This window comes from Maylandia zebra, linkage group LG8 (assembly GCF_041146795.1).
Source record: "Maylandia zebra isolate NMK-2024a linkage group LG8, Mzebra_GT3a, whole genome shotgun sequence".
Classification (NCBI taxonomy): Eukaryota; Metazoa; Chordata; class Actinopteri; order Cichliformes; family Cichlidae; genus Maylandia; species Maylandia zebra.
The window spans coordinates 939,121-965,370 of NC_135174.1; the positions used below are offsets into that span (position 1 = coordinate 939,121).

Sequence of the window (26,250 nt, forward strand, 5' to 3'; positions counted from 1 at the left end):
CCATCAAATATAAACAAATGCAATGCTGTAAATGTTTTAAGTTTACAGTAAAAAGCCCATTCATCCCTTATACGTGAAAATATTACAGAACTCAATTCATTTTATTTATTTGCATTTTTAAAAGCATGTTTTCATCCTTATTTCTGCCTCAGAGTGTATTTCACTCATAAATGGAGGAGCTGTGTGGAGGTGTGGAGCACACACATAGCGTGTGTACTTTAAACAGGGTGGTGTACTTCAGTCGTACACACAGGAAGTTCATGTGTGTGGCAGATAAAGCAGAGCATGCATAGAATAACTGCACAGGAGGTGAATATGAGTTGGAATTTATAAACATTTTGACTCATTAACAAGATGAAAAGAAGGACTTTGTGATTTTCAGCTTGTTTAATTCAATTTACTGGGTGCTGAGTCTGTTTTGTGTAAGAAATAACAGGTTCATAACAACACACACTTTAACAGTCACACTGCAGGACTCTGAAACACGTCCCATACACACATGCATGGTCAGGTACTTCCTGTATTCAAAATAAAAGCACGAGCTCTTTTCAACAGTTTGGTTCTCACATCTACTCTTGACATTTTCCAGCACCAATTACCTACCTCACACACACACACACACACACACACACACACACACACACACACACATAGCTTCTCATGCAGCAACCATTTTTTTCAGGCGTCATGGCATGTCATGCAGAAAATTAATTTGATTGGGCAGAGTGCTTGCCTTTCAATATTTTCATCCTGGGAGCAGAGTTGTGGGTAACTCTCTAGGCAAGTCCCGGGCCTCCATCCAAGCTTCCACCCTCTCCTCCCACTCTGCAGTGTCAACATTAACCATGGCATTATTCGATCTGGTGGGAAACATACAGCTCAGGACAATGCTCCATCCAGTATTTCCACTTCTAGACCTAAGATCCAAACTATTTGGACGTATTTGCTGTTTTTCTTTGAATAAACAAAATGCATTTTTCCATATGGTCACATTTCTATAAGACCCAAAATATTATGTTTCTATTTAAATTTGAGCAGTTTTAGTCACATGATTAATCTCTGTGGCGCAAATTGGATAGAATGTGGGTTCAGTGGTGTCTGACATTTTTGGGCGAATTTGATAAAAACTGAAATTAATGTAAACCACCACTGCACCACTGCAAACTGGAATTCACTGTAAGGGCATTGCTGTACTACAGGAAGAAGAGCATTAAATGTATAACACCTAAAATGTTAGCTACAAGGTGGTTGCATTTTCAACTGCTTCACTGAGACTGACTGTAAATCAACTCCAAAACAAACCAATCAGCAACCAGCAGCATGTCAAGAATGGTAACACTGGTGAAACTGGTGAATAAGGTCTTGTTGTCAAAGGAATGGGATGCCCTGCACGGCTGCCAACACGGTTCAGCCTGGACAGACAAACATGGCGGTTACTCTTCTGTAGGACATCAAATCTGGTTTCATTTCAGGAAGTGTTTCCTCTGTAGATCCAGCAGCAACAAAAAGAAGAGCTGGATCCTGTGTGGGTCCGAGCTGGACAGGAAGGGTATATTTCATGTTGACTCATTTTTACTTACAAAGCAAGTAAAAATGCTTTGTAAGTATTTTTACTTGCCAACAACAATTACTTATAAATACGTCTGAAGCTCAGGTCCTCTGCCTGGTAGTTTCAAGTTTCTGCCGTATTCCTAAGAGCACACTCAGATGCTGTGCCTGGAATCTGCTGGAATAACAGCTCCCAATGCTCCTGCTACCACTGGAACCACTTTGGATTTTTACCTCCCACATCTGCACAAGTTGTTCCTTCAGCCTTCAGGTACTTTTCTGTTTTCTCATACTCCTTCGTGATGTCGATGTCCACTGGGATCTCTGACATCTATCACAATTGCGGTCTCCTGTTCCTTGTCTACCTCCACTATGTCTGGGTGGTTGACCAGCAGTTGCTTGTCTGTCTGGATCTTAAAGTCTCACAGGACCAAGTCCCGTTGTTGCAACCTCTTTTTGGTGCAGAGCTTCCTCTTCCCCGAATCACTGTTGGTCCTCCAGTTCAGTGTGTCATTCAGGTGAACACCCAAGTAACTGTGCACTGTTTCCACCTCCTCCTTCATAATGTTGATGGCTTTCTTCTTCCAGAGGTCAACCACCATCTGTTTTGTCTTACTGGCATTCATGGTAAACGGACTGGTTCTTCTATGGCACGTTTCCACACTCCTGGAGCACTTAAAGCACTTTTTACAACATGCCTCACTCACCCATTTACACCAGCACTTCTTTCTGTGTAAGTGCTTTCTATCTAACATTCACACATCACAGGGATTGAACTACCAACCTTCAGATTAGTAGATGCCCTGCTCTAACTCCTGACAGAGACGTTCCCTCACCAGCTCCCTGTACTCTGACTCCTGCACCTTTAGCACACCCAACCACTGCAGTGTCCTCAGAGAACTTCTGCATTTGACGTTTTGCTGTTGTACTGCAAACCACCGCATCACCCAGGGTGGCCCCCAGCCGTACGTAACCGTGTTCAAAGTGAAACGGGGTATAATATATAGCAGAGGAAAAGACTCCTTGAAAAACCGTTTTAAAAATATCTCATAAACAGATGTAGGGAACGAGAGAAAGACGGAGGTGCACGGCACAGGAAAAGTGAGGCTGATGGGAGCGGGCAGAGAGTGCTGAGCTGTGAGAGACAGGAAAAGGGAGAAGAAAGGCAAAGAAACAAACGAGTGATAGAGCTGAAGATGAATGAGGTGAGACGGAGTGCTGATTTTAGGGGAATGGTACATACAGCCCCTCCTCCCTCCTGGTGTTAGTGGTTCCTCCCCACGGACCGGTGGTGACATGCTATTTAATTGACTCCCTGCTGTGAAACAAAGTGCCTCAATTAATTCCTCTGACTGGGCCCTGGCCCTTCATGAACTCTCACACCCTCGGGTGTGTGTGAGCGTGTATTTTTGCACTCCTGGTAGTTGTAAAGCTGAACGTGCTACCTGTTCCAGAATGATCTACTCCTTTTCATGATGTCATTCATTTCCATGTCAGTGCTTATATTCCCTCAGCAGCATTACTTGTGATCATTTTCCACAACCTTCCTCTGCCAACTGATATACAGGCTCAGTGTGGCACGTTGGTATCAGGCAGGAACAACACACATGAAGAGTACAGAGTGAAGTTGAGCAAACGGGTTCTGAAAATCAAATGGAAGTGATGTGTTTAACCTCCTAGGACCTGCGTCCACATATGTGGACATCACATTTTGGGTTATTTAGACCAAAATACTGAATTTTGCTCTACAAGGGCCTGATATCTACTCACGAGATATCTGTTCTATTGATATTTTAAACGAATATCCTCATATGTGGCTCTCATTTTTCTTATAAACAAAAATCAAGGGCCCTGCGACAGCATGGCGACCTGTCCAGGGTACACCCCGCCTTTCGCCCTATGACAGCTGGGATAGGCTCCAGCGCCCCCCGCGACCCTGAAAAGGATAAGTGGAAGCGAATGGATGGATGGACAAAAATCAAGTAAAAAATAAAAATCTGGTAATTCTTTGTTTTTACATTGATCGGGCCCCAATGTGACCAAATATCAAAGAGAAATTAAAAATGCTCCTGTGGAAGAGTTCGGGTCTTAGGAGGTTAAGGAGAAAGATGTTTGTTATTCAGTGTTTTCAGGTGCAGGTGTGTGTGTGTGTGCTTCTCCTCTGTCGCTTTGTCCATAGCTGAAGTCCAGCTAAAGCTCCAGGAAACGGATCTGCAGGTACAGGTTGTGCTTTCACAATAATCTCGGTCTTGTTATCAGTGCTTACTGTATATTACTCCCACCTCTAAGCCCCATCCTCTGCTGCGCCTCATATATGGCAGTGTTTGCTGAACTATATACTCATGAGAACTGAATTTGGGTCACACACATCCACTGTGGTGTGGAACTTCTACATGAGACGTGGCTAACAGACTATTAAAGGTGTGTGACGTTCGGTGACTTCAAACAACAGACAGTGACACGGGGGCAAGTGGGCAAGCTCGACTTGCGTGAAGTGTTTCCAACTGCGCGTCATGTAGCTGGAGTCGAGTGTTTTAACAGATGTATGAAACGATACATTTTTAGACATAAGTTGTAACGGACGCTGTTTTCTTTGTGAGAATTTATTAGACGGCGTGCTGCGGGGAAAAGCCTGTTCTAACGTTTGAGTCTAAGGTTTATTTTTTAGCACCTGGCGGCTCTTTTTTACTTCTCATCTGTAAATAATCTGCATCTTTCATGTGATTCAGTTTATTTTGCAGTCTCAACAGGATCTTGAGCTTTATTGGTTTATGTGGAACAAGCGGACACGCAAAGCTGTTACAGTCGTTGTTGCTAACGACAACGCACAAAAACAGGCGCTTGTCCGTCTGTAGTGTGGTTATATTAAATATAAAAGAAAGAGAGAACTTTAACAAATTAATATGACCACTACAGTGACCATCAAAATAATGAAAAAATATTGCCGTAAACAGTTTATTTTGCGACACCACAAAACAAACGATAACATAAAATGAAACAATAGACATTTTTATATCGTCATCAGATATATCGTTATATCGAGCAGCCCTACCGGGCTGAGAGTTGAGGCTCAGGTGTGAAATTTATGGTTTTCAGGGTTCCTCTCGTTATTTTTTTTATCGTTTTTATCGTTAGGTTTCCCTGGGACTTTTCCTGTGTGTTATGAATAAATCGTTTTCCTGGTACCAGTACTGATTTTATTTTGTTGTATTTATCTGCGACACATTAAAGGCCTTTCCATGAAAATATTGTCGGACATAAATCGGTCTGTGGCACAAAAAAGGTTGTGGACCGCTGCATTAGAAGGCAACGAAGCTTACACAGCTGGGGGGTAGAGCAGGTCATCTACTGATCAGAGGGTTGGTGGTTCAATCCCTGGCTCCGTCTAGTCTGCATGCCAAATATCCTTGGGCAACATCCTAATCCTAAACTGCTCTCCGATGCATCGATGTGAATGTTAGTGAGCACTTAAATCATAGAAGAAAGTAACTGTTGTTTAAACATGGACAAATCAAGTGTGTGAGCATGTATAAGTTGTATAGTTTTAATGTTTTATTTGGGAACAGAATGGTGTGTATGTGTAAGTTTGGTGATGGAGTTTTTATTATGAATGAATGATGAATTTTTATGAATTATGTCTATTTTTTATGTTTAAGGACAACAGATGGAAATTAGCCTTTGGCTATAATCTGGTATGTTTACATTCATGTAAATTTTTTTTTACATTTATGTTCATTAACATGCACTGTCCTAAATAAATAAATAAATAAATAAAGTGCTTTGAAGTCTGTATAAGAATCAGACCTTTTATCGAGGCTTCTGTTTCTCAGGCTCCATCATCATTTGTCTTTATTTATTTTCATAGCCACATTTTCACTTTCTACTGAACATTTACTGGCTTCTTTTTTCTTTCATCTATGCTGTGTTTGTGGTGCTGTCACTCTGTGAGCCTTACAGAAGTGCAATCCTTTGATTGGTTAGTTAAATGTTCACACATTTACACTCAGGGTAAAAATCTCACAGTTATTTTATAAAGAGAACGCGTCAAAAATACATCACTTCCCAAATGCCAGTGAACTAGAACCTGGCGTTATATCATCACTCTGACAGTTTAACTACACCTATAGCTACGTCTCCACATATTCCCTCAGTGTGGTTGATGTGTGGACTGCTGTAGCTGTAAATCAGGCAGGTCCAGTTGGGCTGACTGGCTGTATTTCTCTCACTCTCACCATGCCGTGATGGCTTCATTAAGGGGAAACTGCCTGACAGTGTTAGCCTCTGGCGCTTAGTGCTAATCAAGCAGCTGACCTTGGGATCCTGGACAGTGAACTACTTTCCACTGGTGTGTGTGGATGTGTGTGTGAGGGAGACAGGGGTTGCTTAGGGGCGAGAGGCTGGCTTACTGAAGAAACTTGGCTGCACATATGTTGGTAAATGAATGTGGCTGTGATGGCTGTGAGCACCAGACAGCAGTCATGTGTCGCGGTTAGATCTTACCATCAACCACACAGATGATGTCAGGATGAGATACATTATTTTTCTGAAAATGGTATTTATTCAGTAATGTATGAAAAGATCACATCTTCTGACATTAATGCAGCTGCAGAAGAGCTGAGAACCACATGAGCAGCTAAGATGAAGAGGTCAGTCACCCAACAACAGACGAGCAGGATGGATGGTCTGTTTAATGTGAGCCAGCTGCTTTGACAATCTTCCAAAACCAGCGACCGCTTTAATAAGGTTTTCTTCTTATCCATCATCTTTAAAAAATCTATTAATCACACTCAGAACAAACCATCTGTAAGCAAACAGTTATACTTTCACTGCACAAATTGTGTACATTTGTGTGCGTTACCAAGTTTATTTATGAATAATTTCTACAAATGACAACCTTGATTGGAAGAAGGTTTTTCCATCGCTCTGACAAAAGCAGCTTTGTGCTGTGGTGCTTGCAAACATCAGTGTTCTGATAAATGATGTTTGTATGATGGATACGAGCTTGGAGCAGGCAGAGACTGAAGTTAGAGAAACGTGATGTTGATTTCATGACAGCAGTGAAACCAGATGTCACATATCAGTGATGTCTTCAGAAGGTCCTGCAGTGATCGGGCTGGCTGTGGCTGTTGAAATGGAGCTTTCCAATAATGAGGTTAATCACAGTTAATTCATGAATTAACATTATTTCATTTTTCACACCTGAGCTGGTAGGTTTGGATAGTTTTTTCCCTAATAATGAAGTCCTAATTTAAAAACGGCATTTTTGAATATACTCCTGTTACCTTTGATTAATATTGAATCAGCTGTTGGTCAGTGCAAGTGGAACTGATAAACAGAATCGATCGGCAAGCAGACAATTCCAAGTAGCTGAACTATGGTAAATGGTAAATGGCCTGTATTTATATAGCGCTTCACTAGTCCCTAAGGACCCCAAAGCGCTTTACATATCCAGTCATCCACCCATTCACGCATACAGTCACACACTGGTGATGGCAGCTACATTGTAGCCACAGCCACCCTGGGGCGCACTGACAGAGGCGAGGCTGCCGGACACTGGCGCCACCGGGCCCTCTGACCACCACCAGTAGGCAACGGGTGAAGTGTCTTGCCCAAGGACACAACGACCGAGACTGTCCAAGTCGGGGCTCGAACCGGCAACCTTCCGATTACAGTACTAGTGGGAACTGGTTGTCTATCCGGTCTTTAAGTGATGACATAATGAATCCTGCTTCCAGGTCCAAACTACTCTGTGTTTATTAAGGCTTTTGTGTTTTCAAATTCAAATTCAAATTCAAATTTTATTTGTCACGTACACAGTCATACACAGTACGATATGCAGTGAAATGCTTGGACAACTGCTCGTGACCTAAAGAGAACAAAAAAGGAAAAGGCTATGAATAAGATAGGAAATAAATATGAAAAATTAAAAAGGGTAAATTTAACTAGGAAGGAATAAAATATAAATTAAGGTTAAAAATGAAATAACTGTACAACACAAATTAGAATGAAGGGTAAATTTAACTGGGAAAGAATAAGATAAAATATATAAATTAAAGTTGAAAATAAAATAACTGTACAACAAAATACACAATATAGAACTATATAAGAATGTATGAATAAATATAAATAAATATATACACAATAACAGCAGCTGTACAAGTATTAACTGGAAATGAAGAATATAATGTCCAGTGTTGTGCAATCCACATTATGTCTTGTGCAGTGCAAATATGCTTAAAGTGATTTAAGTGATGAAGTGAAAACAATGTCCAGAAAGTCCAGTGTGTGTGTAAGAACTATATGTGTGGGTCAGTACTGTGTGGTGGTGTGATTGAGAGACCGTATCGCCTGCGGGAAGAAGCTCCTCCTCAGTCTCTCTGTGTTGGTCTTCAGGGAGCGGAATCGCTTTCCTGACCTCAACAGAGAGAACAGTCTGTTGTTGGGATGGCTGAGGTCCTTCACGATCTTCCTGGCCTTGGTCCAGCACCGCCTGCTGTAGATTGAGTGCAGGTCAGGGAGCTCGGAGCGGATGGTGCGCTCAGCTGACCGCACAACCCTCTGTAGAGCTCGTCTGTCCTGCATGGTGCTGTTCCCGAACCAGGTTAAGATGTTTCCTGTCAGGATGCTCTCTATGGTGCAGGAGTAAAAGTTCCTATATTCCTATATTTATTGTAGGGTCTTTACTAGAGCTGGGCGATAGAACGATAACGATATGTATCGCGATATAACTTTTTCTCGATAGAAAAATTAAACTATCGCGATAGACCTCGCCGCTCTTGTCCTCTTAAAAAAAAAAGAGCAGCCAATCCAAATTACGTACCGCAGAGCCAAACCAATCACAGCCGCAGCTGATGTTCATAACACTTCCTACATTGGTATATACCTCAGCGTGAACTATCGCATGTCTGCCATTTCCTGCTCGAAACTGGAAGTGACGTCATTTTCGCGAAAGCCTATGTTGGTGTTTTTAAAAGTCATGTTTGACTTTATGCTTTTCTGTATCGTTTCTGGGATGCTTAGAACTCAAATTACACTCTTGGAATTAGTTTATTTTGATGAATTATAATATTTATTTTCATTTTTCCTGTAGTATATAAAAATTAGTGTATCTCAAAAATAAAACTATGAAGACACTCAAAATAAATTTCTTGTGGTTGGAAACTATTTTGTGCAACTTTTTTGTATTTACAGTTTTGAGGGATAAGCCTCTTAAATTTCTCTAACTAGAAATATATGTTAAAAAAAAAAAATTTCAATTTTTTTGGAGTTTACTGCACTACAATTTTTTGCAATTTATGTAGTTACTATGGACTTAATGCATACATATTATTAAAATTTGGCCTATAACGGCTGTATTGATATATGGAAACTTGAAATGCTCCCACAAATGGCACTACAGCGTGTAAAAACATAAAGATAAGCTCTGGCGGACTTGGTTCTATGGTAGGTCTTGTCTCGTCTCTCCCTCCAGACATTCAGAGCCCTGGCACCCCACGCAGAGGCAGCTCCGACCCCAGTTCCTCCATTTTCAGCCACGACGTTCGAGATCTAAACCCCAGCATCGCAGAACTCATCAGCGTCTCCCAAGAAGCGATTATAAATAGCCTTGCAGCAAGCACATTGTCCTCCTATTGGGCCGCTTGGAACACATTCCGTTCATTCCATCATAACTTCAACCTGCCCTTCCTGTCATTCAACATCGTAACAGTTTCCAGCTTCATATCTCGTGCCTTCCGGTTCCTGAGCTGAGCATCTGCCTCTGCAAAGGAATCCCCGACCACTTAAGCTCCTGGGTCGATGGTCATCACAAGCCTACCTGTTATACATTCACAAAAATCACCAAGACCTCCGTAATGCCCAATCTTCGCTCCTGTAGGGGATGCCTTCTTCGGGGTTCTGCCCGACCCGAGAGTCGTTGCCAGTCCCCTTCAAGGCCTTCCCCAAACCGCAGCACTATTCACACTCCTCATCCCTCATCGCCCATCATTACCAAGGATGTGGTCCCTGCTAGTGAAGTGGAGATATCATCTGAATTTCAGGAGCGGGACCACTCCTCCTTCACGCCCCTCCAGCCTCGGGCTATAAAAAAGCCCCTTCCCCAATTCCTGATGCCCCCCCTTTTCTTTCCTCTCTTCTCCTCTCCTCTCTTCCTTTCCTCCATTTATTTCTCGTTAGTACATGGGGTTTTGCCCGGCCCGAGAGCTGTCGCCAGTCCCCTTCAAGGCCTTCCCCAAACCGCAGCACCATTCACACTCCTCATCCCTCATCGCCCATCGTTACCAAGGATGTGGTCCCTGCTAGTGAAAGCAGTGTTAAAGACACTGTGGTACCATACCCTCGTGAGCTTCAGTTGAACAGTATCGTACTGCAGAAAGTAGTGTGTTGGTACAGAAATGGTGAGAAAAGGCAATTAACAATGGAAGAGATGCACTGCCTGTGGGAATGTTCAGAAAAAGGTTTTTGAAAGAAGTTTCAGATGTACTGTAATTGTACATGTTACAAGAGTTAAGCTGAATCCCTGTCCTAAACTATGTATCCTGGGGATTTACTAACTGAAAGACAGCCCGGCAAAGTTCTCCAAAAAAACACAATTTACTGCTTGTTACAGGTGAAATACAGCATAACCAAGTTATGGAAATTAGACCACATGTGAAAAGCTGGCTGTCTGGGTTGGCAGCACAGCAAGAAGGTCCTGAGTTCAATTCCACCATCAGGCCGGGGTCTTTCTGTGTGGAGTTTGCATGTTCTCCCCGTGTTTGCGTGGGTTCTCTCCGGGTACTCTGGCTTCCTCCCACCATCCAAAGAGATGCAGCTTGTGGGGATAGGTTAACTGGATAATCCAAATTGTCACTAGGTGTGAATGTGTGAATGGTTGTCTGTCCCTGTGTGTTGGCCCTGCGACAGACTGGCGACCTGTCCAGGGTGTACCCTGCCTCTCGCCCTATGACAGCTGGGATAGGCTCCAGCGCCCCCCGTGACCCTGAAAAGGATAAGCGGAAGCGAATGGATGGATGGATGATGAGCAAATATAACTGTACTTGTCTGGTTCGTAAGGCAGATATACTTTGTCATTTTTAAAGAACTGTTCAATAAAGGGTAAGAAATGGCGATGTGCATGTTAAACACCCTAAAACAGAAGAGGGCACAGCTCATTACTACTGTCATATAATCTGATGCTGCTCTAACTGACTTCTACTTGGAATCTTTGGACTACACTCCAGCCTGCAGCCCTGGTGTAATGAACTTAAACTTACAAGATTCCTTGGTCATTGACCCAGCTTTTTCAATTCATGTTCTGTTCAAGTTCAGGCAGGTTTCTGAAAATGAAATGAAACATTATTGAAACTCCAAAGCCTGACAGAGTCCGCCTGACTGCGTAGGTATGCACCAGACGCTGCTTAGAGGGCTGAGACGCATTTCCCAAATGAAACTCTGGTCCTTTATCTGAACAATGGACAGAGAAAGAAATGCACTCAAGAAACGCACTTGAGATGGATTTTGCAGATAGACAGAGATAAAAATTAAATCTGATCATTTTATCTGGTATTTAATGAGACAGATTCTCAGATTTCTCAGCATTTTCATAATTGGATCAATCGAGTGACTAAGAAGTAAGCACAGCATGTAGAAAGTAGGACTCTTGGGTGATGTCAGTGACTGACTTCATATTTCATGTGTAATTAAACAAACAGCTGTACGGGCTGTAGGTGTGTAAGAAGAGCATTGGTGGGCTGAGATGTTTGTGTCTACACACGTATGAGCTCTGAAACACACAGTGTGTTATATTCGGTTTTCAGTGTGAGGTGGATGTTACACACATGCACTTATTTGCATTTTCCTTTCTCATGAATGAGCACACTGTCGTGATTGACTGGGCAATGTAGGACGGCAGGTACACACCATGGAAACCACTGTGTTCAGAAATAATCAATCACTGCCTTTCAGTGTGATTCAATTTCATTCACAAAGAGCTGGGGAGCAATTTCAAATTGGAAATGCCACTTGACTTCAAGTAGGGGAGAAAGAGGGTGAAGGAAGAGATGGAGGACTGAACTGATTCATTTCAGGCTTTGTTAAGGTAGATATCTTTTTCCAACACAGTGTGGTTAAACTGAGGTCTATGGAGCTTCAGTAATCATGTGTGTGTGTGTGTGTGTGTGTGTGTGTGTGTGTGTGTGTGTGTGTGTGTGTGTGTGTGTGTGTGTGTGTGTGTGAGGGTGCGTGGATGGTGGGTATCGCAGGGTCATGCATTTAGGTTGTTAGTTTTGAATTATAAGACATTTAGCAGAGATATAAGTTTGGCTGGCAGCATCTGTGCCTCTGTTTTGTCTCATTGTCATTGTTATGTAAAGTTTGAATGCGAGCCTGTGAACATTCAAACTTTAATGTAAATGTATTTTATTTACTGAATTCTGAATCTCACACTTTTACATCCATGTGAATGTGGCACACATGTTTTATACAAGGTCTTAAATAATCAGGCCCCATCTTATCTTAATGACCTTGTAGTACCATATCACCCTATTAGAGCACTTCGCTCTCGCTCTGCAGGCCTACTTGTTGTTCCTAGAGTATTTAAAAGTAGAATGGGAGGCAGAGCCTTCAGTTTTCAGGCCCCTCTTCTGTGGAACCAGCTTCCAGTTTGGATTCAGGAGACAGACACTATCTCTACTTTCAAGATTAGGCTTCAAACTTTCCTTTTTGCTAAAGCATATAGTTAGGGCTGGACCAGGTGACCCTGAATCCTCCCTTAGTTATGCTGCAATAGACGTAGGCTGCCGGGGGATTCCCATGATGCACTGGGTGTTTCCTCTTCACTAAATATGTGATTATACACCACTCTGCATTGAATCATTAGTCATTATTAATCTCTGTCTCTCTTCCACAGCGTGTCTTTGGCCTGTCTTCCTCCCCTCACCCCTACCACTCGTGTAGATGAGCTTCATTTTGCTGGAGGCTTCTTCCTATTTAAAGGGGGGGTTTCCTTCCCACTGTCTCCAAAGGTTTTGCTCAAAGGGGGTTTTGTTTTTTTTATTATGGTCGGGTCTTTATCTTACAATATGAAGCGACTTGAGGCAACAGTTGTTTTGATTTGGCACTAAATAAATAAAATTGGATTCAATTAAAGCTTTTTGCAGCTGGACTAAAGCTGCTGTGCTGATCAGGTTTAAATAGAAAAAACAGAAAAACATCTGAAATCTATCTGAAAATTGGGGGTGTGTGGGGAGGCAAATTTCTCATGACACACACAGTATATACACAGAGTGTGAATGACAATGAAACACGCTCCTTTGCATCGAGCCCACATCAGCATTCCTGAGCCCGGAGTCCTATTAGTCCCACTGTGATAGACAGCTGCCCCTCCTAATCCCCCATCACTCTCACACACACTCACTAGCACTGCACACACTGCAACATGCTCACTCAATTAAAGTCTGGCCTTCCACCCTTTCTGGAAACTGTCAGAGGGTGTTGCACCACCATATCTGCGTGAGCACGCGTCTGTCTGTGTGCGTCGTGTGGTGTGTCAGTAAGTGACAGTGACACACGATGAAAATGTGTGTGTGCGTACCAGGAAGCACCGTCAGCTAAAAGAAAAACCCGAGGACACATTAAAATACCGAAATCTGTTCCACACTTGAGCATTTCCTAAAACTAGTTTCAAACAACTAAATCCAGAGTTATGGTAAAAAATATGTATTAGTGCTGTCAATAAATTGAAAAATTAAGTAATTAATCTCACAATTTTCTGTAATCAATTGCGAGGAAGTTAAGCTTGTAACTGACATTTATGCAATATAATGAAGTAAATGTAGAATAAACACAAAGAATGTGTTTTGTACGTGCTTTGTCTCTAGGGGCCACCGTAAATATACTTTTATTTATTCACTCCACATAAAATGTAATAAATAAATTATAAAATACAAAAACCAACTATTCACATTTCAGCTTTTAACTATTTAAATTTTCAGCTTTTTCCTTTTAAACAAATTTAAAGTGAAACAACACAAAACACTGCAAACCACAACACAATTAAATATAAATTAAGACATGCAAAAGAAAAAGAAGATGCATATTCTCTGTCATATGGACCTGGGATGATTTTTTTGGGAGAGTGTTTTCCTGCTTGGAATTGCATAGATAGGATTCACTGCATGAATAAACTTTCTGAATCCTTTATCGTCCACAACTGAAAATAATTGTGGATGATTACTATAATAATAATAATGATAATAACTATACCTTTCTGATGTGACGATGTTGTCTGTTGTTGTTGTCCCTGGCTCTCTTTCTCTCTCTCTCCCTCCCGCTCAGTTCCTGTGCTACTGTGAGTGTAACTACTCCCCACCCCCCACCCCACCCCGCTCAGTGCAAGCACACAGCTCACGTGCGGCGTGAAGTGAAAAAAAGGGCGTAAAGACATGTAGTTGTAAAAAGAGAGAGGGTGAGAGAAAAAACAAACAAAAAAAACCGGCTCGTGTCGTTCACTTCAAAGAGTCGGTTCTAAGAGCCGTTGGAGCAGCCTTTCAACGCCTCTCTCTGTCTCTCGCTAGCAAAGTTGACCCAGACAACAAAGTAAAGCTAGTTTTCAGCTACGAGCCCGACACGAACCCGACGTATCAGCCAGAGGTCCCTTTACTACGGTTCGGAGCCGCGGACCTGTTTTATATACGCGAGGAATAGTTTTCTATACGAGATCGCTGCAAAAAGTGCAGCCTTACCTAATGTCCACCTACTGTTACTCATTTATATTAAAATTTAAACATCTGGTTGGTGTTGGTGTGGAGAGTAACCTTCAGTAATAGTAATAAATCACACAGCAATAGGACATTCATGAAGTTGTAAAATTCATGATAATATATTAAGTAATCCAAAGTATTCAGAATACGTTACTCTCATTGAGTAACGTAACAGAATATGTTACAAAATACATTTCGGGTAATGTAATCTGTAATCTGTAGTGGAATACATTTTAACAGTAACCTTCCCAACACTGTGCACACTCAGTTGTCATATTCAGCAGAATATTTCACTGAATTTCACACATATGTAACAAAGTAAATACAATCTGAAATTTTGTTAAAATTGCGTACTTGAAGTATGTGCAACAGAATAATTAGCAACAAACTCTGTAAAGGAAAAGGATTGTGATGTTATTTCTCATCAAAGTCTGTGCTTCCATAAACTGGACACCTTTGGGAACAATCAGGGATTTTCATAAAAGTCTGTGTTTTCCTTCTTCTTTGTACGACTGGATCCAGTCCATCCACCGCTGCTTCCACAACACCTGATCAGCCTGAGCAGATAAAGTGCTTTCTACTAGTCCTGTTCACTCAGTCACACACCTTCATTTATTCATGCATCTCTTTGAGTCGTTCTCCAGCTGTCCTTCGTGCTTCTCTGTAGAGCCTGAGTGAGGCAGAAGCTGGGTTCAGTGTTTTGACTGTGCTACAAAGGCCCTTGTTTTCAGTACTGTTGTATGGACACAGGTCAGCCATGCATTGTTTGCTATCCCACTCTGAGCTGGGAGGTAGCTTTGTTAAACTACATATGTCCAGTTTTGGTTGGTTTCCACCTTTTATTGTTTCTTTTTCAGAGTAAAGTCAATCCATTCAATAAGACGCTCTTATCTGTGATTGATGGCACAGAGAGCCGAGGAAAGTCTGTGTGTGAAAAGTCAGCGCTGCTGTGTTCTTGATCGGTTACAGAGGTGGTCTGTTTTTTAACACATGTAAATGTTGTTGAAGATCTCCGTGCATCTTCCCGTGTCGGGGTTGAACTGAGACTGCCTTGATCCAAACCAGCCCAGCTCAGCCGTGTGTGACATGCGCAGTGATGAAGGAGACCAAATTCAAACACTGATAAAGTGAAATTCTAGGTTCCCTGGTGGCACTTTGACCCATATAGTCTAATATGTATGCTAAGCCCCTCACTCCTTACACCCTGATTGGAATTTGATTAGCAGCACATCCAGAGGAAGCCTGTGGGCCGGTCTCATCGAGCAGCACTTTGACTGGTGGAAACCACTGGGTGGAATCCAGATGTGGGCCGGTGGATCCAATCATCAAAGTCCCACCAGGTGAAGGAGACAAGATCCTTTTACCTGTGCTGGCAGGATGTTGCACTAGCTAGCAAGTTAGTGTTCAGGGTCAGCTGAGTATAATGCTGGACTGTCACATGTATGCACTTCCAGCTCACTGACCACTTCAAAGCTTTTCAGTCGTCAGTGAACATAGTTTGTTAACTGCTATGTTTTCCATCTGTGATGGTGAGAAGCCAATCAATGTGCTTTGATCTTCAATGGAAATTTGTGGACTGGATACACTGAAAAAAAGGGATTGGCCAACTCTTGGATTTACGTAAGCATCTTGCGTGTATTTAACATAAGTGCCTCATGCTTTAAAGTTAAGTGTAACTATATAGTGTAGAAACTACATGATATGCAGAGAGGCTAGATTAAATTGTTCATATCATGTTCGAGTGAAGTAAGTCAATAACTTTCAGTCCCGTATGCTTTGGATCGTGGTTTTAGAAAGGCATCCATCTCAGTCAAATCGAGTTGCCTCCACTACTTTTTTTGGTATACTGAAAAAAGTAAATTGGGTGTTTGTTACCTTAAAAAAGTCTAACTTGTAATTTAAACACAATAATTTCATGCTTCTATGAACGTAATTAAATCATGAAGGATCTGTACGAAATTCAACAACTTAATTTGTCCTTGTTGAGATGACATGATACAATCTAGTAAGAGTGGTTAGTTGCTAAACGCATGAAATTCACAAGATTGCACGAGATGTCAAACTTTAGGAAAATCACAAAACGTACAAAAAAATTCTGCATCAAGCCTTGAAATCATAGCTTTCCTTTGTTAAGTCTGGATTGGTGGCATGGTGCTGTTGCGTCACAGTAGAAGAGCCTGGGTTCAAATCCACAATCTGGCTAGTTTGCACTGGTTTCTCTCTGGGTATTCTGGTTTCTTCCCACAGTTAAAAGTCGTGCAGTTGTTAGAGTTAGGTTAATTGATGATTCTAAATTACCTCTCAATGTAAGTGCAAATGGTTGTTTGTGACAGACTTGTGAGTTGTCTAGGGTGTACCCTGCCTAACAATTCAGGGTTATTTCCCAGCCCCCCTGCAACCGCTTCAATTGCGTTTTATGAACACAAAATGCACATGTTTATTGAATATGAAAAAGTTGTGTTGATTGAACACAATTGTTTAAGTTTCTGCCAAAGCAAAACATTTGTGTGCAACCAATGTCCACTATTGAATCAAGTAAATCCAACATGGCCTTTTTTTCAGTGTACAAAGATAAGAAACAAAGTCCTTTTGGAGCATCAGTGATGCTGATGTGTTCTGATTTGTACGTCAGAGGGGAACGTGGACTGTGACAGAGGTCCTCTGTAATTCTGTAGTGTTGCCGTCAGTCTGCTCTGGTCCTTTAAATGATCTTAAAACAGAAAACTTGTAAAGACAAAGGCTCCTAAAGGCACCAAAGTTTCTCTTTAAATGGTTTGTGGAAAAAGCAGCAGTCACAAAATTCAGGTTTTATTTCTCTGTTACAAACAAACTTAATTATTTATCACCACCATTGAATGAGTCTGGTCTATAATAACTTTAACCACTATTTAAATCACAGAAACCTCATGTTCACAAGTGTAAACTACATATTTGAACAGTTTTAACAACAGGAAGCAGATCTACATAGTAAAATTAGGGACTACATTTATCATCCTTTTATGAATCAGTGTTTCACTGAAATATTTGGTGAATGGTTTCAGCTCCTTTAAATGAGATACCAAAAAGTAGAGTGATGCTACTGGTTCATGTTAGATGTTACATCTCCAGGTGTGTGAGCCGTTAATGACTGCACGGTGACTAAATACACGTGTTTAACAAGTGTCAGAACTATTATCACCCAGTTTGTCTCCCAGTTTCCCATATGGAAAAGAAATAGTAAAAACTTATATGTGATTACTCATGAAAGTGGCCACTTTCTCATTACTTTCATACATTGTTTTAGTAAGTTTCCAAAACATACAAGTTTCATTATATAATTTTTCAAGGGATCTTATATCTGTTTTCACTCTTATATGCTTTTCATACAAGTTTCACACAAGTTTGAAACACTGTAGAAATAGTCAACTGGTGAAGAGCTCAAATCTGCTACAACTCAAATTCAAGAAAGTTGGAAAAGAGTAACAGTGCTGTAGAAAATGTAAATAAAACCAAAATGACTTGTAACAGTTTTCACATAAAGAATATTAATTAAATCTTACAAAGAGAAAACTCAGTTTTTTAAAAAGTTTATTGACCCTTCCGATGAAATAACACAAAGAAATATTCATTTGCATATATTCATTTTCATTTGCTACATCTAGAATTTTTGGGGGGTAACTTATTTCCTAAAAATATATTATGTAATTTATTTAGAGAAATGCAGACGTATTGTTTTGTTTGTTGATGTTTTAATGGACTGAAGCAAACTCTGACATTCCCCACATAGCAGACAGGTCTGGCCCGGATCTGGCATCAAGCCGGCACTGCTGACTGACTGGTGTCATGGTTTATGTCAACCAGATGTGGGCCAGGTCTGGCAATGATGCACTATTTATGTTCCTGTTTTCCCATTTTAGTTAGAAGACCCAAATGCCATGTTGCAATACTATACTGCTATGGTAGCCAACGTTTCAAATTCAGGTTTGAACAGAGTTTCTCGTTATGAGCACTGAGTACACCTGTGCAATCAGCAGCTGGTCCATCCAGATCCCATCCATGCAGAAACGTACATACATGTTTCACAGCGACAGAGGTTTGATGTGTGTGAATGACTAAATGTAGTGTTTGGGGTCCTTAGGGACTAAGTAAAGCGCTATTCAAATACAGGCCATCTCAGGCTCGCCTCCACAGTGTCCCGTTCTCCCGTCTTCCTCCCCTCGTTGACAGCCAGTCGCAGCAGATGGCCCCGCCCCTCCCTGAGCCTGGTCCTGCCGGAGGTTTCTTCCTGTTTAAAGGGAGTTTTTCCTTCCCACCCTGACCAAGTGTTAGCTCATAGCGGCTCATCTGATTGTTGAGGTACTCTCTGTATTATTTTAGGGTTACAATATAGATATAAATACTAGTCACCTTGAAGATTTTAATTTTAAATAAATCTAAAAACTGAACGTGGGGTTTGGTGTGTGTCCCTTATTACGGTTATTTCAACAATTCAACAATTTATTCAACAACATGTAAAGTCACAGTGCTGACTGGTAACTAAAACAGGATCTGCCAGTTACAGGAAATGACATCGTGTCATTTTATTGTAATTATTTTATTTATAAGATCTTGAAACATTACATCTGTTTTTTGTTTTTTTTGTTTCCACAAAATACCTGGTGCTGAGGCCAAACGATATATAATTCAGTGTCTATCAGATATATTTTAATTTGCATAGAGTTATTATAAAAATTGCACAAAAAGTCTATAAAATATAAAAGATTTCTCTTTTATAGACTTTTTTGCCTCCAAGCAGCAGTGCTGACATCTTTGCAGCTTTAGCCAAAGTAACAATAAGACAGAGGAAAGTTTTCTTATCATTTAGGAAAATATTTCTGTTGAAGAATGAACTCACATGTCTCAATGCACATTTTACATTGGCATGAATAAGGCTACGTTCACACTGCAGGTGAAAGCGCATCAAATCCGACTTCTTTGACCCTCTGCGACACATATCGGATCATGGTGACAGTGTGAACGGCACAAATCCGATATTTTCAAATCCGATCTGGGTCACTTTCGTATGTGGTCCTGAATCAGATACATATCTGATGTTTTAGAAAGCGACTGCTGCTTGATGGTCACGTCGCATTAAATCCGTCTTTTACGTCACTGACACAAGACAGACGCCAATTATCAGCGCCCGATAAGACATTGTGAACGCTTCCTGGCCCTCCAGTGAAACTGTTGGGAAGACAACGTTTCACTGGTGAACATTTTATTTGTTCTGTATAATCTGCAGATTCTGACAGAAATCTGCAGCTATCCTTTGAAGCACCGCTCCTCTAAAACAGCAATAAGGATCATTATTAGATTATCTACATTATTATGTAAATAACAAAATAACTTAAAGCAAAAAATTGGGAAACGTAAAGTCCGAAGTCTTTATATTAACGTCCATCAGTCAAACATACTGTTGCTCTGGGTCTAAACAGAGCGCGTTGTGTGTGACGTCTTCTTTTGCGCATGCGGGCGCTTTGAGCGTTCACACTAGAGCATTTCACTACATATCGTACTGTGTATGACTGTGTACGTGACAAATAAGGAAAAAAATTTGAATTTAGAGCGCGTTTGCTGTCACATTTTATTTGTAGTGTGAACGAGCAGACAAAAACATCGGATTTGATCAAAAAATCGGAATTGAGCATTAAGACCTGCAGTGTGAACGTAGCCTAAGACAATGAAAGAAGGAAATATGACCTACACTGGCACTTCTCATTGCACCTTTAACCAACACAAATGAATTACAGTTTGTACCTGGATGCTTGTGGGAGACCTCTGAATCTGCTAATGCTAGTTCTTCCAGTTTGGGGTCACAGCCTTTAACACTTATACTGTTTAACCTGCTTCCCATGGCTCCATCAGACCTCGGTACCTGTAGATCTCCTACATATGTGTTTCTGGCTTTTAAATAACTTTGTCTTCAGTCCTGATTGAAGGCGCATCATACATGTGGTATTTGTTCAAAGTGGCATGGGGATGTTCCTGGTAGGGACGCTGCAGGTCACTGATGCATGTTCACTGGAACACTTGGTGCACTGTAGATGGCTTTGAAGTTGACTTGTGATGTTTTTCCCACCAACACTGGATTCAAGCACTCCTGCAGCCATGTGTGTGCCACTGTGTCACTGACTTGGAGCTTGGCTGCTGTGAGTGGGCTGTAGCTCAGCAGGTGGAGGTGATCCAGTCCTGGCTGCTCCGGTCTGGGTATCCTTGAGCAAGAACCCCAAGCTGCTCTGTGATGCAGAAGGACCGACACGGCTCTGAATGCTCACTTTCAGCTTTTTTACTTATTCACACAGCCGTGCTGTCAGCTCTCGCTGCTCCAGCTCTCTGCCGCTCAGACCTCCTCTCGCATCCAGCCGCTGCTGAAGCAGGGAAGGCACGATTAGATGATGTTTGCCCTCCCTGACACCACACCCCGAACCCGCTGCTTCGAGCCACCAACCACACCCCCCAACAGTGAATATTACATGGAAGCTCCTGGGTGTATAAAGAAGTGCGAGGCCACACAACTCCTATAAAGGATGAAAATGGTAAAATTGTGCTTTAACTTAGATTGCATTTAAATGTCAAATATATAAGTAGACTTTTTGTGTATTAGCAATATTAATTTGAAATATCTTCTACAAGACAGAACCAAGACTTGTTTATACACACAAAGCCTCCCTGTGTGTGTGTCTGCACTGAGCTTGTCATAGTCAGCCGGGTGTACCTGCAGTGTCACAAGCTTTGTGTAGGGTCTGATTGAATTGGGCACAAAGGCAGATTTACATATGTTTGCAACTGTTACAGGGGTTAGTGAATATCATGTAGCAGATCTACGGGGAGCTGGCAGCCAGTGGACTTGCATCACACTCTGAATCCTAAACAGTCTCCTCTCTGCACTGGACTCACTGCTCTATTCTCCTCTGAATGAACACGGCTTCTGTCTTGCTTGCTCTGGCTGTGCCTCTCTCCTGCCGACGTTTTTGTTCTGTAACTATCGTCGCACACACACTCATTGACACACATACGGCTCGGGTCGTGGAGTATCCCCGCACGGCCGGTGAGGGACTGGGAGTGTCGGGCAATCTCTGCTCAGCCGAGTGTTAAATTAGATTCTGTTGCTTCTGTGTGTGTGTGTGTGTGTGTGTGTGTGTGTGTGTGTGTGTGTGTGTGTGTGTGTGTGAGACACACTCGTTCATAACTCACTTACAGGGACTGGGTCACTGTCACACACACTGGTACTCACATCAGGAAAATGATCAGTAGTGTAAAGTCGTGCAGCTTTCCTCACGATGATGCTGATGCAGAGTCGTCCTGATCTCTTCTTCTTTCTTTAAACCCGTCTTGTCATCAGACAGAGGTGTTTCCTGACGATGTCACTGAGCCTACTTTATTCGACATAACAGATAAGAAGATATTTCCATGTAACGCTGATACTAAATAATTATGTTATTGGCTCCCTTGATCATAGCTTACTGTTACATGTGTGACTTGATGTGTGTCACTGACGCTTCACGTGTTTTTGTTATATTTCTGCAGCACATTTTTAAAACAGACTCATAAGGTGTTAAACAAAAAAGCAACATTTAAAAAAAAGCTCCAACAGAATTCAAATATTATTTAAAAAATTCAATGAAAACACAATTTTGTCTTAACTAGCAAAAAACAGCCAAACAATGCAAACAGGTTTGAAAAAAGATTTAACACAGGAGCCTTCAAAGGGCCATTTTGACTATAAATACTGTAAATCTGTTGAAAATACCCTCAGCTCATATTTTATGACCTAAAAAACTGAAGAAGGAGTTTGTTCATAAACAAGCAGCATGACTGCACGCTGGTTAGCACAGTGAAGCCATCCGGGGTTGGACTCCTCCACCTGTCTGGAGTTTGTGTTTCTTCCACATGAGCTTCCTCCCTGCAGCTGCTCGGGGTAACTGCTGTTTTAAATCATGTGAAGGGCTCTCTGTCTCTCTATGCTCGTCCGGGCGACCTGTCCAGGGTGTAGCTGACTTCTCACCCCACCACAGCTCGCTGGCTGACCTGAGCAGCCCTGACTGTGAAGAATAATCTAAGAAAATAAAGAGTGAAATGTGCAGACTGAAGAGGAGGCGTGTGGATAGCTCTGATGAAGAAGAGTCAGGTTTAGTTTCAAAATTTTATTATTGTAAAATCTATCGTACAATATAAAGCACCTTGAGGCAACTGTTGTTGTGACTTGGTGTAAATAAAACTGAAACAAACTGAAACTTCTTACAGACAGGAACAAGTTTATGTATAAATCTTGACCAGAGAACCTTAAAATTGGATTTTTTAATTAATTGCATCTTTAATCATTTCCAACAGCTATAGAAACTGTCACGAGATTTATTCTAAAAGAAACGTCTTCAGCTGAGAGTCAGAGAGTAGAAACACACATGCTGCAGTTTTTACTTGCAAGGGCGCTCACACCAGAGTGGCCGCCCTGTGACGTGCGCGCTATGTTCTTGCACTTGTCTTTATTTATACACAAGAAGAGTAATACAACAATGAATACATTTGTTTAGTGGAATGTTGATACGTGAGCATGTGCATATGTGGTTGTGTATGTGTGTGCGTGTGCGGTTTGTAGGGGGTGAAACTGCTCGTTCAGCTCTTACTATCGCTGTGGGAAGAAACTGATCTGAAAAGAACAGAACAAGTTTCGTGGTGAACAACAACCTAAGTCATCAAAAGGTTATTATGCAGTATTCTATCAAACTTATATCATTAAAAAGCTTATACTGACTACTAAATACAATTTTATATTGACAGGAATGCTTACAATCATCATATTTCCAATTTTCCACCTGTGTTTGAATGAAACATTTGTACTTTGTACAGGGTGGGCCATTTATATGGATACACGTAATAACAGGGGAATGGTTGGTGATATGAGGGTGGCTGTAGCTCAGGTGGCAGAGCAGGTCAGCCACTAATCAGAAGGTTGGTGGTTCGATCCCAGGCTCCCCCCTGGCTGCATGCCAAATATCCTTGGTCAAGATACTAACCCCGTGTTTGCCTACTGGTGGTGGTCAGAGGGCCCGGTGGCGCCAGTGTCCGGCAGCCTCGCCTCTGTCAGTGCGCCCCAGGGCAGCTGTGGCTAAATCACCAACCATTCCCCTGTTATTACGTGTATGTAGCTGCCATCACCAGTGTGTGAATGGGTGACTGACTGAATGTAGTGTGAAGCGCTTTGGGGTCCTTAGGGACTAGAATAGCGCTTTACAAATGCAGGCCATTTACCATTAAAGTCCTGTTTGTGGCACATTAGTATATGTGAGGGGGCAAACTCCTCAAGAAGGGTGGTGACCATGGTGGCCATTTAGAAGTCAGCCATCTTGGACACAACTGTTTTTTTCAATAGGAAGAGGGCCATGTGACACATCAGACTTATTGGTAATGTCACAAGAAAAACAATGGTGTGCTTGGTTTCAGCGTAACTTTAAATAAATAAATAAATAAATGGTTTTTTTTGGTTTGTTTGTTTGTTTTTTGTTTCTTGCTCACAAAATTGTAAAAACAAGAACAAAAAAGAAGACTTTGCATTCATCAGATCCTGTACAACGTTTAAAAAATAATTAGCACCAATTTCACTTATTTACACAGATTTTTAGTCATATACTGTAACATAGATTGTAAACTTTGACACCGATGCACTCTGTAGTGCATCGGTGTCAAACTCTGGCCCATGGGCCAAATTTGCCCCGCAGCCTAATTACATTTGGCCCGCTAAGCCATACCAAATTCCTATTAGAGCTGGCCTACTGGTATTATACAGCTAATATATATATTGTTTAGTATTAAGCTTTGTTTATTCAGTTTTTCAGCAAAACATGTCCATAAGAAAAGATTCATTCTTATATCTGAAGGAATAAATATATTTCAATAAATATTAACGTTAGACCGCGACTTTGTTCCAGTTTTGAATTTTGGCCCACTGTGTATTTGAGTTTGACACCCCTGCTGTAGTGCATAAAATTTAGGTGGATTCTTCAAACAAATCAATAATAAATATTTTAATAAAAGTAAATAATTTTGTAATTCTTTATGCCACAGTCGACGCAGCTATTACCAAAATCAAAGACAACAATCATGATACAGTGTTGATGCAGGGACAGTAAATGAAACACACACACACACACACACTCTGAGCCATTTCTAAACTGTTATTTTAACATTAATGTTTGTAAACCCTTCATGCATTTAAAAGCATGTTTATTTAAATTTGCTGTAAAATGTAACCAGACAGTGAGAGAGGGAGAAATATGTGAATGATGCAGAGACAGATGAATGGATGAAGGAAAAGAGCGACGGATGTATGATTGCACTGATAAGAGGAATCATTTACCAGGGCAATTTGTCGACAAGGATCTGGGGATGTGTCAGTGCGTCAGCGCCTCGGTCGCTTTGATGGATGATGGAAGTTCACTGACTCAAGCAGCCTTTCTCTCTCCCTTTGCCTCACCCTTTGCTTCTCCCTCAGACTACGTCCCTACTCCTCCATTATTACAGCAGCACAGCAAAGTGTGTGTGTGTGTGTGTGTGTGTGTGTGTGTGTGTGTGTGTGTGTGTGTGTGTGTGTGTGTGCATCACTCGTGTTGTGAGCTACTGTCAAATAGGCCCCACCTCTTTATTAAAAACTGTATTTTGTGTGGCACAATGTGTGGAACAAGGGAAGATACTTTGACACAGTATACTGACCTTAAATTAAAGCTGCTGTTACTGGTTTAGGGATCGATGGTAACAGTACGGTTGAGGTTTAGACAAGTAGACATTACAGTTGTTTAGGGTTAAAAGTAAAACACATAACCAACAATATCCAAGGTCTTTCTTTCATTACTATATAACTGCAGGCTAAAATTTAAAGGTGAAAAGAAGTGTGTGTGCAGATTTAACCTCAACATAAGAAAAGGGAGGAAAAAAATCGCATGTCTCCAAATAGAAGAAGCAAACTCAAATCTATTGTAATGGTAACCTGATGCCTTTGCAGCAGTTTTTATCTTCATCTGTGTATGAAAAGAATCAAAGGAAACTCTGAAACCAAACACAGGCATCTTCCAGAATGATGCCTGTGTCTGGTTTTGCCGCTGCCACCTGCAGTTTGTCCTGCAGTGTCATAGTCCTGTTTTCACTCTGTGTAAATAACGTTTTGACTGCCTTGGTTTATGATCACCTGACACTCTTATCTGTCCGATTTTGATGGGTCAGCGTTTTCTACCCTGTATTGCTGGTGCTCCTCGTCTCCTCGGGCGTCCTCAGCTGTGTCCTCCTGGGTGTGCACAGACCAGGGAGCAGAAGAAGGAGAAGAGCAGGTGTCAGGTGAAGCTCAGCTTGTTGTGGAAGTGGGGTCTCGCTGGTAAGCCATGCTGAGTGTTTCTGATTCCCTGTGCTCAGACAGCTTCCATGGAGGGAATGTTTTCTGCCAAACCCCTTCTTGGACATGCGAGGCCTGATTCTCTGAGACCGTGCTACCTCACGAGGGTCCATCCAGTTTCCCAGTGTTTGGCCCTCCACCAGGATTTAGGTCCTGAAGCTGGAGGATCTTCCCCCTCGCTTAGCATGGTGGTGTTTTATCTAAGGCTAATAAATTATTATTGCTGAACGATTTTATACTTTCCAAATATTAATTTTTTATTTCTTACTGAAATCTGAGCTGTGAGGCAGACTATTCATCCCTCATTGAACTTTTCCCGGATGGTTATTCCTTCATCACATGTGTGGTCATGGAGGAGGCCTCGCTGTGGTGTTTCGGGGCCAGGTCTCCTTTTTTTACCTTTGAACAGTGAACTACAATTCACTAGTCAACACAAGGGTTCCCAGAAGGATTTAGCAGAATTGAGCAGTTGGTGTTTGTCTCCTCCTTTGTTTAATGTCTAAATAGATTTTTCTTATCAAAGCTATTTTTTGATTGTGTAACAGGATGTATATGGTGATACCA

At 41.5% G+C, this 26,250-nt stretch overlaps 1 protein-coding gene across 8 annotated transcripts in view; it reads left to right on the forward strand.

Moving 5' to 3' along the window:
* Positions 1 to 26,250, forward strand: part of rbfox3a (RNA binding fox-1 homolog 3a) — a 595,842-nt gene that overhangs the window by 458,315 nt on the left and 111,277 nt on the right. The window lies entirely within an intron of this gene.